The following is a 14,588-nucleotide window of genomic DNA, read 5'->3' as shown; positions in this document are numbered from 1 at the left end:
ATGCTATTGCAGAAGCGGAACCATTTGACATTCCAACAGAAACCCTCAAGCCAACCAAAACTTGGGTGGAGGAAGCAGTATTGGAGAAAGAGGGAATAAAGATCTACCAGGGGACTTTCAGAGATCCTCAAGGGCAAGCGGTGGATGTACCGATGATCCCAAAGGAATTGGTAGATTATAGCAGGTCAGAAGACATCAGCAGGTACCTGGAAAGGGCAGACTTGCACAGTTTCTTCACCTCGAGACCATCAGGTGTGGATACAAGAAGAGTGTACGAGTTGCCAACATCCATTCAGAAGGATGGAAAAGCCACATTGACAGCCATGGATGGAGAGAAGGTAGAAGTACAGATCACTCCACAGCTAATTGCAGACGCATTGAAGCTGCACAACAAAGGGACCTCGATCAGGGAAAGAAGGGAGGCCATAGAGGTCTATGGGCCCAAGAAACAGAATGCGACCTATGGAGATATGAAGGACCCAAGAGCGGCAACCCTTTGCCGACTGTACAACCAATTTCTTCATGTTTGCAGTAAAAGACCGCAAAAGTATACGACACCACCCCATGCCATTGCGACCACCATCACATGGGCATTAAAGAGCAATATGCCAAAAGAGGTGAATTACGCTCAACACATCCACGAGCAAGTAATTGCCATGCACAATGAGAAGCCAAAATACATAGGAGGAGCGGAAATTCTGACAAGAATAGCTTATGAAGCTATTGGAGCTAGAGATCAGTGGCCAAAGGCTCCCTCCCAGAATGAGTGGCTTAGAGAAGCCGACGAGGAGGAAGAACAGCCCGAAGTATCCAAGAGGGCATCCACAAGAGCACGCCGGAAACTAGAAGTAGTTTCAGAACCTGAAGAGGATGTGGACGAGCCACTTAAGAAGAAAGTAAAGAAGGAGGTTGCTCCCAAGCAAACCAAAAGTCAGAAAGCGGCAAGAATGGAAAGATTAGTGGAGCAGTTTAGAGCGGAAAGAGCTCTAAAGGGTGACTTTGAAGAAAAGTGGGTGCCAGACCCCACTAAAGTCGGAACTAGCTCGGCCAGGCCACATATTGATCAATACGATCAATATATTAAAGCTTATGAGGAGTCAGAGGCTATTTTGGAGCAGCAACCTATCGAGCCATACACTGAAGAGGAGGTACAACAATTAAAAGCTGAGCTGAAAAAAGACGACAAGGGGAAAAGGAAAGTAGATGGGTCTACTAAGCCTCAAGAGAAAGATGGGCAAGCCGACAAAGGGAAAGCCAAGGAAGCTGAGGACAAACATCCCTCTATGACTGATGTACCAAGCCCGAAGAAGACGAAAAAAATTGTGGAAGAGACCACAGTAGAGGTGGACACAGATGTTTTGGAAAAGCCGGAAGCCGAGACCGAAGAAAAGAAGATAGATCCAGTTCAGCAAAAGAGAAATGATTATGAGGATCTGGTAGAGATAGGATACACCGAAGAAGAGGCCCTTGAGGCAGTTTATGGGATCATCCTACAAAAACAAGATGAACGGAGAGGGACGGAGAAAAAGACAAAGAGTAAAAAAGAAAGTGAAGAGAAACTGGACGAACCGAAAATACTAGAAGAGCCAAAGCCAGTGGAGGTGGTGGCGGAAAGAGCTTTAGAGTTGACAGATGATAATGAAAAAGACATGCACATGGTGCATGAACTGCTCAGTAAGATAAAAGAAAGGTCCAAGGCAAAGGAAGTAGAGATTGAGACAGCCAAACAAAGGGAAGCGGAGTTGCAGAGAAATTTAGAGAATGCTATGACTGAATCTGAAAGTCATAAAGCATCACTCTATGACGCGGAAAACGAGAGAGACGGCTTGATACTCCAACTAGCCGAGGCTTCAAGAGAAGTAACAAGTGCACAGGAAGCAAGGGAGTGGATAGAGGATGAGTTGGAGGCGGCTAAGGATGAGCTCATTGAGCTAAGGGAAAGAGTCGAGCTCCAAGAAAGAACAATCACTAGACTCAGGTCTACCCCTAGAGCTAGCAGAGCATGAACCGAACAAGAGGGAGCTATCGTACCAGTTTTGGAAGACCAGGTCTGAAGCTTACAAAGAGAGCTAAGATTAGAGCAAGTGCAAAGGTTGCACATTGCGGAGGGATCATTGGCCGCAGAGGAGAGGCTCACATTAGAAAATCAAACACTACGGACAGAGAATGAGGCCCTCCGCAAACAGCTCCAAAATCTACAAGAGCAACAAAGAAGAGAGACAGAGACACCACAAGAAGAATCAGGTGGAGCAGCCATAGAGCTACCAGAAACTAGAGAGGCAACCACAATTGAAGATCCAGCCCCAGCTCAAGAGGTGGCCTCGACTTCAAGAATCTCTGAAGAAGAAGAACAAAGGCTCCATGACCAAATAGAAAAGTCAGCAGAGGAGAGTGCCAAGGCGGAAATGGAATGGGAGAGGAGACTCCTAATCTCCATTAGACTTTAGGGACTAGACACGAAAGTGCTCCATGAACAGTGGATGCAACCCAGCCTGCCTTTCCCTTTGATGAAATTTGAAGTGCTAAAGACGAAAAAGAGACTAGAAGGGAAGCAGTATGTCGCTCTTTATGAAGGCGACATCACAAAGGAGGAACAATCAAAGAAGATAGTAGATTCACAACCTAGATGGAGGAAAGGTTGGCTGAACAAATACCCAGCCTACGTCATCTACTTGGTGGAGGCACCAAAGGAGATCCGGGAGGATGCAACCTTCTGCCCGGTGCCAAGAGTCAGAAACTGGAAAGAGCATGGCAGGATTGCAGAAAAAAAGCCAAATTGGCTTAATTATCCCAGGATGCCAGGACCAAAGGCAGGAGAGAGAATAGGTAAAGCCTACATGGTGAAAACCCTAACGGGCACCATCAAGCTCTTTACTGGCTCTCCTGACCTTTCATGTCAGATGCTCAAGAAAATCTGCAGGACTCTCTTAGCTTGCATTGAAGTGTTCGCGCCAGATAAAGCCACGACCTCGAGTCTACTATCGACGGCCGACACGGTGTCTGATATGATGTACGATCTTTCATTGCAGCCTTCTCCAAAAGTGTTACACCTCCTATACCAAAGGATTATGTTTTTGCCTAGCTTCCACATGCAAACATTCGAAGAAGCTTTCTACACCGGCTTTTTCACCCACGAAAGCAAAATATTCGGCCCAACCTTGACCATCGGCAACCTACGATACGAATCACATTTGCAGATGCTCAAGACGACAGGACTTTATTGACCAAGCATAAAAGTCATGTCAGGGACGACATGAACGCGGAGGGGGGGGAGTGTTGAGCCAGCAGAGGATCACACCCACATTTTTGCTCACACTCATCATTTTGTAACCATTGATTGTAATAAATGTCTTTCTGACATTAATTTTGATTTGAGCCATTCATTAAGTAACGGGACTCAATTGAGTTTCCAGCTTGTAATCCCGAAGTAATTTCACTTGCTGATGTAATTAGTTAGAGATGTTCTCACCTCCAAGGCTGAGGTATATAAGCCAAAGTTTTTGTAACCTAAGGGGAGATCATTAATCAAAGTGAGTTTTTTGAGCGCCGTGACTGTGTCTGAGAGAGAGAGAGAGAGAGAGAGAGAGAGAGAGAGAGAGAGAGAGAGAGAGAGAGAGAGAGAGAGAGAGAGAGAGAGAGAGAGAGAGTCTTATCTACTTGCTACGCGAGCTACGGAGCCGCCATTGGAGAAGCAACACCTCCATTGTGTTAGCAACGGCGAGAGCTATGCACAGATACCAAGAGTGCGTGCTATCGGCTTCTATGTGTGGTAAGTTCCTACGAGCTTCGGTGTGAGTTTTCTTCCAACTCGTGTGTCGGAATTGAGCGTGCAGCATATCTATAGAACCACAACGAGTAGAGCTACACATTAGTACCATCGGGGTCAAGTTTCGGTCACCTGTATATTTCGGCCTGTCTTCATACGCGTTTACCGCATGGAGTGGTTATAGGTTGAGTTTGCAGTTCAAGTCTTTAGGGTGTTGTTCTTACCTAGTGTATAAACTTCCCCTTGAGTTTGAGATCGATTCAATGATTCTAGATCTTGTTTCGTATAGCATTCGTTCGTAGTACGGATTTCAGTCACTTGCGTATTTTAGAACTTAGATTTGATTTCCTTAGTAGTGATTGTCATTAGAAGGTCGAGTAGGTGATTTGACACCCACCTAGTTGTTTCCATGTGCGTGCGGGTCAAGCTCCGTCCTTGTCTGACAAATTCTGTTGTTGGTTGAGTTCTCGCTATTTAGCTTCCGCTAGCGGCGTAACCGCCTTAACAGTGGATCACAAAAGATTTGCAAAGGTGGGAAAAGTGTTAGAATACTTGCTTTTGCAAAATCTTGGAACCATAAGAGGCGGTCTTGTGGTCCCCTTCCTGTGAGGCAACAATTTGGACCATATCGCATAGCGCAATATATGGCCCAAATTGGCACACGACAGCAAGGGGGACCAAGGGCTTTGAGTGTAGCTGAATCTTTCACGGGTAAGTGATGCACCTGCACCTCTGCAAAGTTTTGTGGTCTTCTCTTGATCCATTATCTACACAAAAAAAAAAAGGGATAATATAATCAATGTACAAGTTGGAGCCAAATAAAGTCATTAATACAAGTTGGAGCAAAATACAAAAACAACATCATGTATAAGCTTTTCACAACTCACAATATGCCATTATATCCCATCAAATTGGGCAACAATATTTCATTAACAGGTATCTCAAAAGATACCACTTTGCAATGAAGTGCAAAACGCGAAGTTGAAGGAAGGCTTTTGAGTAAACAAGTGATAAATCACCAGGCCTGCCCCTTGGAGGTATGAGTGCTAGAGCTCAACCTACATTGATCCGTTCATGTCTTTGTTGAATTCAAAATTACAATCCATAAAGTCTAGCTATATAATTAAAATATTCTTCTATTGGAAGTTAACTTTAGACTAGATAATTTAAAAGCTTTTACAAGAATACATGGCATTTGTAGGTAGTCGAAAATTCTATCCTCTTACAGATAGGGCATTGTTAAATTTTAAAATCATTAATGTATCTTTGCCACATGGTCTCCTCTACTTGCCCTTTTACGAGTCTTACCAAAACGACATGGTGATGGCTTTCTAACCCTATCAACATTTTTCCTTGGGAAATTACCAAAATACTCCTCTGATTTGTGGAAATTCCCAAAATGCCTCCAATATTTTGTCATAAATTTCCAAAATGCCCTTCAAATTTTCCAATTAATTCCCAAAATACACGATTGTGAGATTGATTTTCTCCAAGGATAATTTTAATGTAGCTTTTCACATGCAAACTGATTGTCTATCAATACAAGAGAGACAAAGCAAAGGGAGAGAGAAGTCTAGTATAGTAGTGGTGAAGGCAATGCCTATTTCATTACACATGACACTTGGGATGCAGTCTATCTATATATAGAGGAGCCAATGTAGACTCTAGAGATAGACATTGCATAGGGACAAGCTTCACAATTCTTGCATGGATTTCACCAATAATGCAAAAGATACGAAGCAAGAAGGGAATTTCGATGAAATCACCTCCCCGAGCGGTGATGCTGCCAAGATCATTAAAAGAAAAATTTCTTTCCAAAGCATAGTACATTTGACATCCATGTTGATCAACAAATTGAAAAGACTTTGGCTTTTCCAATAATCCTTAGCTGGCAATCTGATCATGCTTTTCTTTGCCCCTTGCCTTCAAGATGCCATACGGATTCGAACAACACATGGCCTTACCCTTGTTTAGCATATCATACAACTGATGCACCCCACTTAAGTATAATCTAAATGTATTCATGTAACCAGCTATCATCAATATCGTAATAGAGAAAAGACACTCACAATGAATGAGTTAGTGATGACAGGGACCCATCATTGAGCAACAACCTTGAAAATAAGGTCCAATAAGGATCCAGCAAACTTATCATACAAATGTTATATTTTGATCAACTAGTAAAATAGTCAGATTGAGTGTGTGCACACAAGCAATATGCAAGCCTCTGTGTAAGTGGGTCACCACGCGTGCGTGCGTGTGTGTGTGTGTGTGTGTGTGTGTGAGAGAGAGAGAGAGAGAGAGAGAGAGAGAGAGAGAGAGAGAGAGAGAGAGAGAGAGAGAGAGAGAGAGAGAGAGAGAGAGAGAGAGAGAGAGAGAGAGAGAGAGAGAGAGAGAGAAATGATAGTGATAAACAATGTAAGCACTAATTGATAGGCTGATATGAGTCGATTAGAATTTGGCTTCCACAATAAATCCAGTTGTGAAAGTGTTGCATCATTCAGTTATTTCCTCGAGGAACCACAAAGCAATCTCCCTTTGGGCACTTCCATGAATGAAATATCATCCAACATCAACAACAAAATCGTACCAACAGTTGAGTGGGTAGGATCCATAGCCCCAAGGATCTTGCGCACTGCTAGAATCACCCCATTTCTGCACAACACCATGGAAACAACTAGCCCTGATGTGACATACTCCACCAAACCATCAAAGAACCAGGCCTCGCTGGATAGAGAGAGAGAGAGAGAGAGAGAGAGAGAGAGAGAGAGAGAGAGAGAGAGAGAGAGAGAGAGAGAGAGAGAGAGAGAGAGAGAGAGAGAGAGAGAAAGAGAGAGGCCCTTGGAGAAGTGTGATCAATACAAACTGCTCACTGAAAGCTGTTGGCCAGCCCCTTCTACCCTGCACAAGCTGCCAAGCATGGACTCCCTTGTCCTCTCGCTTGTCCGTATCCTCTGCTGCTCATCCACCTCTCTCTGAGGTCCTTTGTTGCTGCCTTGCAACCCAATGATTCTCCTTGCGAATACAAAAATGCTCTCTAGCCCCTTCTACCCTGCACAAGCTGCCAAGCATGGACTCCCTTCTCCTCTCACTTGTCCGGATCCTCTGCTGCTCGTCCACCTCTCTCTGTGGTCCTTTCTTGCTGCCTTGCAACCCAATGATTCTCCTCGCCAATACAAAAATGCTCTCTCTCTCTCTCTCTCTCTCTCTCTCTCTCTCTCTCTCTCTCTCTCTCTCTCCAACGAGTAAGAATCAATAGTTCAGCAGCGTCGTGATTTAGCAAGCATGATCAACAACTTCCAACAAGCAAGAATGAAGACTTTGGCAGACTCATTGATGGGGTCAGCAACTTGCCATTGTGCATCAACAGGGGAGCAAGAGAAATAGAGATCTAAAAATCCTTACGAGAGAGACACACCTATGCCTACCTCTTCCCTCAGCCGAAGGTAGCCTGCCAGCACTTTGATGCTCATCCTGTTACTAGTAAGCTGTCGCCTAGCCTTGCCTGCATTGCTGGTCCACAAGTGTACTTGGCATATGCATGCCATAGCCAAGAAGCAAATAACCAAAAGCACTATGCTCCAATGGCCATATAAGTCGGCTCAAGGAGAGCTGGTGGCCGAACGTTGTGCCTCTGTTAGTGATCGAAGTAGGCTCAAAATTGTTGGCTCTCCCCCTCCAACATGTGTGTGTGGCTATGGTGTTGTGTGTGAGTGTGCCTGCATATTCCTCTTCAGTTGTGCTCCCAACTCCTCCCCTTCATCTGGTATCAGAGCCATCTCATTCCCAAAATCGTTTTCGCACGCACGCACTTTCAAGAGTGCAAACAGGGTTTCGATTTTGGCATCGACAAATTCAGCTTTCCGAGAGCGTTTCCAGCAGGTGTTCTGCTATTTTACCCCCCTTTCAGTGCCATTCGAGCCATCAGAAACCTCATTCAAACTACGGTTCAGGAGTTGCATTTTTCAGCCCTCTTTTGGTAATTTGTGCTTCTGCAGAGCTTCCATAGCCTGTTTACATATACCATTGTTGCAGTCTCTTCCATCTACGAGAGCCCACGACTCATTCAGAGTGTGTAGCCTCTTTCGGAGTGGCCTCATACACACACATAGAGTGGGAGTTTGACGGCATTGTCTTCTTTGACTACAGGTACAGGAACAGGTACATAGAGAGGCTTGGTTAGCTTTCTCTGTGCTTCTCAGTCTCGATCTCGGCTTCGACTATGGCATCAACATCAACTCACAGGCTACAGCGCTTGCAATACTCTGGTTTCAATGGGAGCAATTGTTTAAGCGTACATGTATATGTTGACACTTTTGACACTTTTGAGCTCTTTTGAGAGCTGTTTAACTCCCTGCAGGGATGCTTATTTGCATGAACATGCTCTGGTTTCAATGGGAGCAAATGTTTAAGTGTCAACATGTATATGTTGACACTTTTGACAATGTTTGAGCTCTTTTGAGAGCTGTTTAACTCCCTGCAGGGATGCTTATTTGCATGAACATGCTATTGACACCTGTTAGCGTCCTGAAAAACTTGTACATCTGTGGATACTACCATTGTACGCTTTTGTGGAGCCATTTTTGGCTAGTACGACAGTCTTGACCATTTTTGAGACTTGGCTATACGTTTTGCTGCATAACCTATGTTGTTGAGGGTCGATAGCGTGAGGTTTTCATTGAGCTGGGGTATTCTCAAATGTGGAGATACCTTCGGTGATACAGGTTGCTGGAGCATCCTTTATGAGGCCTCGCCATAGGACATGTATAGAGTGGTATAGGTGCTTTTGAAGTCGAGTTGGCGGTCTATGGTCAGTTTGACAGTTTATGCGACTCAGTTGGTCTCTATACATTGCGCTTTTGAGAGGCATTGCCCTCTTTTATGCTTTGTGAGTGACATACTTGGTCATTTTGTCTCGTATTTTGGTTGACATAGTCCCAAATACAAAGGAGACTCTGCCAAAATTTTCACAGAATCTTTTGGTAGTTTTGTCACCATGTCTACTAGCAAAGACCGTGACATTTATGACATAAAGAAGTTTGATGGCACTAATTTTCAGCTTTGGAAGAACCAAATGCATGATGTGCTTGTCCGAAAGAAGCAAAAGTTGCCTATTGCCTATGCGGCTAGAACTGAAGATGTCACATGACTCAGTTTCAGTGGGAGAAGCTTGATGAGCTATGCAGGTCTACGATTAGACTGCACCTTGGTAAGTCAGTGTACTTTTCAGTGTTAGAATGCGAGACTACTCATGCTTTATGGCAGAAATTATGCGACACCTACGAAAAGGATACGGCTAGCAATAAGGTTTTCCTGATGCGAAAACTTTTCAACCTTCGTATGAAGGAGTCAGCTAGCATTGCTAGCCATATCAATGGTTTCGATTCTCATTTTGCCCAAATGTGTGCACAGCGTATGACCATTGATGATGAGATGAAAGCAATCTTTTTGCTTTGTTCGTTGCCACCCTCTTGGGATATCTTTTAACATCTGTTAGTAACTCTGCTCCTAATGGTACGCTAAAGTACGATGATGTTACTAGTGCTCTTTTGTCAGAGGAGATGCGTCGGAAGACCATGACTAGCTCGCATTATGGCGAAGCTCATTATGTGCAAAGGGATGATAAGCAACGTAAGAGTCATTCTTCGCAGCGTGAATCCAAGAAAGAGGGCAATAGAGATGCATAGAAGGGTAGATCACAGTCTCGTGGTCTCCGCAATGTTCAATGCCATTATTGTAATAAGTTTGGTCACATAAAGAAGGATTGTTATGCTTGGAAGAGTGACAAAGAGAATGGAAAAGGTAAAGGCAAAGATCATGATAATAAAGAGGAGAAACCAAAGAGTTCGGTAAAGATTGAAGAACTGAACATAGTTCAGGATGACAGTGATGCCCAAGACATTAATATGTTGACTGAAAATAATGATGTCTTTTATGATGCACATGAAACTCTATCTTTGCAGAGTTCTATGGCAGCTGAACTCCTTGTTAGCGGTGAAGTATCCCATACATGGATTCTTGATTCGGGTGCTTCGTTGCATGTCACACCTCATAGATATTGGTTTACTACATACGAGGAAACCATTGGTTCTGTTACACTCGGTGACAGCTACTCTTGTGACATTTTTGGCGTAGGTGATATTGCCATGGTTATGGCAGGGGTGAAGTTTATCATCCATAATGTGCGTCATGTTCTAGCCTTGACACACAATCTGATTTCGGTTGGACGTCTTGATGATTTGGGTTACAAAGTCACTTTTCATCGGCAGTCTTGGCGTTTTGCAAAGGGTCATCTTATTATAGCCCATGGTTCTAAAGTTGGTTCACTTTATCCTCTTTATGTATCTGACAAAAATAGTGTTCTTTCTGTAACCGAGCTGCCAACCGTTGCTTTGTGGCATAGCCGGTTAGGACATATGTCAAAGAAGGGAATGGATACACTCTCTCGTTTGGGCTACTTACCGTCTTTGTCATTTTCTAATTTTCCCTTTTGTGAGCACTATCAATATGGAAATCAAACATGGACACATTGTACACATTCTTTGACAAAGAAAGAAAACCCTTAGAGCTTGTGCACAATGATTTATGTGGGCCTATGCCTTCTAAGTCCCATGGTGCTGCGTCCTACTATGTTACGTTCATTGACGATACAACACGCATGTTTGGGGCTACGCCATGAAGTCTAAGATGAGACCTTTTCTTGCTTCAAGAAGTTCTTATCTAGTGTTGAAACTCAATTTGAACATAAGTTGAAGCTTTGCGCTCAGAGAATGGTGGAGAATATGCCTCCAAAGAGTTTACAGACTTCTGTTCAAGTAGGGGAATTAAGAGTGAGTTTACAACTCCTTATACCCCTGCACAAAATGGAGTTGCGGAACGAATGAATAGGACCATCCAAGAGCGGATTATTTCTATGCTATCACATGCTAATTTACCACAAGTGTTTTGGGCTGAAGCATTATACGCAGCTGTATACTTGATCAATAGATGACCACATGCTTCAATACAGTTTTGTGTACCTTTGGAGTTATGGTCAATACATAAATTGTCTTATGAAAAACTCCGCACATTTGGCCGTGAAGCTTATGCACATGTACCCAAGGAGTTGCGTGCTAAGCTAGATCCTAAGTCTAGGAAATGCATCTTCATTGGCTATGGTGTAGCTGGTCAATTTGGTTATCGTTTATGGGATCCGAAAAGTCGATCAGTGATCCGTAGCAATGATGTTGTATTTAATGAGCATAAGATGCATAGACAGCTAGTGAAAGAGGTTGAATTCCGGAAAGTGACATTTTTCGCTTCTGTCTAGACAGCTCACGAGCCACTTACTACACAGGCTAGTACGAGTTTTGATCAGCTGAGGAGATCTCAAAGAGTCTCACATCCGCCAGAACATTTTGTTCTAGGCATGGATTTTGTTTTTTTGACAAATAGGGGTGAGCCTTCTTGTTACAAAGAGGCTATGCTAGCCAATGATAAGGTTCAGTGGGAACATGCTATGAAGAGGGAGTTGTCCAGTATCGCAAAGAACAAAACATGGGAACTTGTTCCATTTCCAAAAGGTAGGAAATCATTGCCTTGTAAATGGGTTTACAAGAAGAAGATTGATAATTACAAAGCTTGTTTAGTGGCCAAATGTTTCAAGAAAGAATATGGTGTCTATTTCCAGGAAATCTTTTCTCTAGTGGTCAAAGATGACCACACTGAGAATGTTGCTTGCTTTGGTTTCCACTGAAGATATGGAGCTTGATCAAATGGATGTCATTACAGCTTTCTTACATGGTGATCTCGAGGAAGAGATTTATATGCAGCAACCTGAAGGGTTTGCGCTAAAGAGCAAGGAATATTTGGTATGTAAGCTTATGAAAAGTCTTTATGGCTTGAAGCAATCATCCAAACAATGATATCAAAAGTTTGATGCATTTATGCGTTCCCTAGGCTATATGCACAGTAATGAGGATCCATGTCTTTACGTGAAAAGACAACCCAATGGACAATTTATTATGCTTATCCTTTATGTAGATGACATGCTTATTGCTGGTCATTCTAAGAAGGACATTGCTGACTTGAAAAACAAGCTAAAAAGTCAATTTGACATGAAAGATTTGTGTGAAGCCAATCACATTTTGGGCATGCGCATTACTCGTGACTGTAAGAAGGGTATGTGCACAATGTTCTTGATTGTTTCAACATGCAAAAGGAGAAGGATTTGAGTACTCCATTGCCTGCATATTTGAAACTTAGCAAGAACGAATGGCACAAATCTGCTGAGGAAAAAGCTGCAATGGCTAAGGTTCCTTATGCTTCAGCTTGTGGTAGTCTCATGTATGCCATGGTGGCTACAAGACCTGACATTGCACATGCAGTGGGAGTTGTCAGCAGATTTATGTCTAACCCTGGTAAAAAGCATTCGGATGTTGTCAAGTCAATTCTCAGATACTTGAGTGGCACTGCAAATAGACATTTATGCTATGGCCGTGGAGAGTCATCCATTCAGGGATTTGTAGACAGTGATTATGCACATTGTGTTGGCAGTCGTAGATCAACAACATGTTGGATTTACACATTTGCTGGTTCTGCTATTCCTTGGAGATCCATTCTTCAAGACTGTACATCCATTTCTACCACAGAGGCAGAGTATGTTGCATTGAGTGAAGCATGCAAAGAAGCTATTTGGCTTGCTCGCCTAGTGAAAGATCTTGGATTGGAGCAGTGTACACTAGTTCTTCATTGTGATAGTCAGAGTGCTATTGCCTTGGCTAACAATCCAGTGTTTCATTCCAAAATGAAACACAGTGATGTGCGTTATCACTTCAGTCGTGAATGTCTGGCAAACAAGAGCCTTGATTTAGTGAAGATTCCTACATCAGAGAACACAACGGATGCACTCACTAAAAGTCTCTCTAGCCATCAGTTTCCGCACTGTCGTGAGTTGCTATGGGCATTGGGTGAAGAGTGGTTCTCTTACATTCTTTGGGTCTCCCACATTGGCCATCAAGTGGGAGAATGTTAGGTTTAATGGCCATGTGGCTGACCGTCCATCACTAACTGCTCTACTAACCCTAAGTGTACAGCTATACACTTGTGTGAGCCATTACCACTAAGTACAATGTGTATTGTGCCTTAGTGCATAAGATAGAGAAGAAAGAAAGGAGGCACACAGTACGTGTTAGATCTCCCCCTCCAAACTGTGTGTGTGGCTATGGTGGTATGTGTGTGTGAGTGTGCGTGCGTATTCCTCTTCCACTGTACTCCTTGCTCCTCCCCTCATCGAGGAACGTGAAGCTTCACGAGTAGGGTCAAATCATACATACGAGCTCTAGAGTAGTGCAGGCAAGCTGAGGTAGCTCATGTAGGCTGTAGTTACCATCCACGAGTACGAGGCTTGAGGGCGAGTTGATGATGCAGGGCATTCAACATATACTGGAGACAGTGATTACTGTAGAACAAAGACACATACAACTCGAGGTTGGCATGGCATCATGCACAGGTCAGTGCAGATCAAGGCCTGCACAACGGGTCGGCTGCATTTGTGACGTTCACGAGAGGTTCACGAGAGCAGTGTGTGCAGGGGATAGCAAGCATTGTGGGGGTCATGTGAGATCACAATTATCATTGCAATGTGCATGACGTATTAATGTTGCTTGTAGGTAGAGCCAATAAAATCACACTCCTAAAAGTTTACGCCCTTTTCTGGTGAAAAGAAAACGGTAGTAAAACTCAAGACAAGTCCATCATTAGATTTACACACTCTTCTTTTAAATGAGTGCCCACTATCTTGTTTCAACCAAAATCAGCATTATCGGCCTGTCAAAAAATGCTTGAAAATACAACTCGACTTTTTTTAATATTTTAGTGAGGCTAGGAAACAATTTCAAGTGACGACTCCTACTGAGTGATGTTTATTATGCTATATATTCTTAACAGATAAATGAAAGATAGCTACCACATAACCGAATACATAACTTCAAATGTGTTATCAAACTTTTCAAATTGCGTCAATTCTCAATTTTGCAGATGTCAATGTGGATTTTTGATTCTCAATTGTCGATTCCATCGACCATCGCTTTGTCAAAGTTTTATTGTAAAACCAATGCTTATTCTCTCCCCTCTCTCTCTAGTGCCAGTGTGAGATCCTTCTCACCCTCTCTCTCTCTCTCTCTCTCTCTCTCTAGCCAAGGACAACTTAGTGCTCTCTCTCTCTCTCTCTCTCACACACACACACAAACACACACAATCATTCACATACACACATAGACACACACAATCATTCAAGGACAGCTTAGTGCTCTCTCTCTCTCTCTCACACACACACACACATACACACACAATCATTCACATAGGTTGTAGTGAATGGCACTCTCACTCACTCACTCACACATGCGTTCTCTCTCTTTCTCTCTCTCTCTCTCTCTCTCACACACACACACACACACACACACACACACACACACACACACACACACACACACACACCCCACAATACATGCAAGACATCCACAACAAATTGTTGGACTCTCATTGTTCAATTGTTGAGCTCAATGTACTTCATTAATGCAATGAAAATGTGAAAGGCCTTCATGCAATGCTCCAACACTTGCGCGAATGGCATGTCGTCTCTATGTCTCATACACGTACACACACATCGAGGTAGCAGGTGTCACACACACACACACATAGAAAAAACACGAATACACGCATACGACTACTGAACTTCAAAGTCAAGATCAAAGATAATTTACAACATGGAAGGTTCGTGAAAACATAGAAAGGGAGATTCATTGAGCAACACAAGAGAATTTCTTTATGGCCTTCAAAATGT

Source organism: Adiantum capillus-veneris, chromosome 26, assembly GCF_014529385.1.
Source record: "Adiantum capillus-veneris isolate H3 chromosome 26, ASM1452938v2, whole genome shotgun sequence".
NCBI classification, from domain to species: Eukaryota; Viridiplantae; Streptophyta; class Polypodiopsida; order Polypodiales; family Pteridaceae; genus Adiantum; species Adiantum capillus-veneris.
The sequence above is the reverse complement of the archived record's forward strand: the minus strand, read 5'-3'. Positions refer to the sequence as shown.